A 1,304-nucleotide genomic window follows, 5' to 3' on the forward strand; every position below is an offset into this window, starting at 1 on the left:
TGAGAGAGGATTTTTTCCATTGGAACTTTGCAGAATTATTTCTTTCCAGTGAAATAAATTCTATTGCCCTATTTAAGATTTCGACAATATGGTAATAGTCACAGGAGAAAAGGGGTTCCTTAATGTTGCATCATGTGCAGAAGCTGGAAAATGTACAATTTAAAGGGATCAGTATTCATTTACCTTTCTCTGGTTTCAGCTCATGTTTAGAGGTATTGGATTCCCTCTACTTGTATACAGTATGTCTTTTCCAGCACGTTTTAATATTTCTATTTTTCTGTTTCTTTCATAGGAAAATGTATCCTTACTTGTAGTAACAATGACTATTTCACTTAAACCAATTTACCTTGAACATTTCCACATAGATATTCTAGTATTTAATTCTACTTGGCAGAGAATACCCCTGTCATTTTACTCGATATCTTGTTATAGGCAACAACTTTGAAGTCCTTATATTGGGAACTGTATTAGAATTTTACCACACGTTTTGTTATTTTTATTTTATTTTATTTTATTTTATTTTATTTCAGCATATAACAGAGTTGCAGATGATTAGGTTATGGATATTGCCTTTTCCCCACCTGAGTTAGAGCTTCAAGCATATCAATCACCAAGACGGTGCACACTGTACCCATTAGGTACATGAAACCATTAGGTGTGTATATACCCATCCCCGCCTCCCCCCATTTCCCCACACCGGATGGATGTTATTACTATATGTGCACTTAAATGTTGATCAGTTAATACCAATTTGATGATGAGTACATGTAGTGCTTGTTTTTCCATTCTTGTGAAACTTCACTTACTAGAATGGGTTCCAGCTCTATCCAGGATAAATACAAGAGGTGCTATATCACCATTGCTTTTTTGTGGCTGAATAGAACTCCATGGTATACATATACCACATTTTATTAATCCACTCTTTTATTGATGGGCACTTGGGTTGTTTCCACATCTTTGCAATTGTGAGTTGTGCTGCTATAAACATTCTAGTGCAAATATCCGGAGAAGACCCTGTATAGCAAGCGTAATCATAAGAAAAAAGAACAAATGGGAGGCATCAATTTGCCAGACTTCAAGCTATACTACAAGGCTATAGTAACTAAAACAGCATGGTACTGGCACAATAACAGAGACATAGACCAATGGAATGGAACTGAGAACCCAGATATAAAACCATCCTCATATAGCCATGTAATCTTTGACAAAGCAGAAAAAAACATACACTGGGTAAACGAATCCTTATTGAATAAATGGTGCTGAGAAATTTGGATAACCACATGTAGAATACTGAAAGAGGATCC

This window comes from Propithecus coquereli, unplaced genomic scaffold (assembly GCF_000956105.1).
Source record: "Propithecus coquereli isolate 6110/MARCELLA unplaced genomic scaffold, Pcoq_1.0 Scaffold86, whole genome shotgun sequence".
Lineage (NCBI taxonomy): Eukaryota > Metazoa > Chordata > Mammalia > Primates > Indriidae > Propithecus > Propithecus coquereli.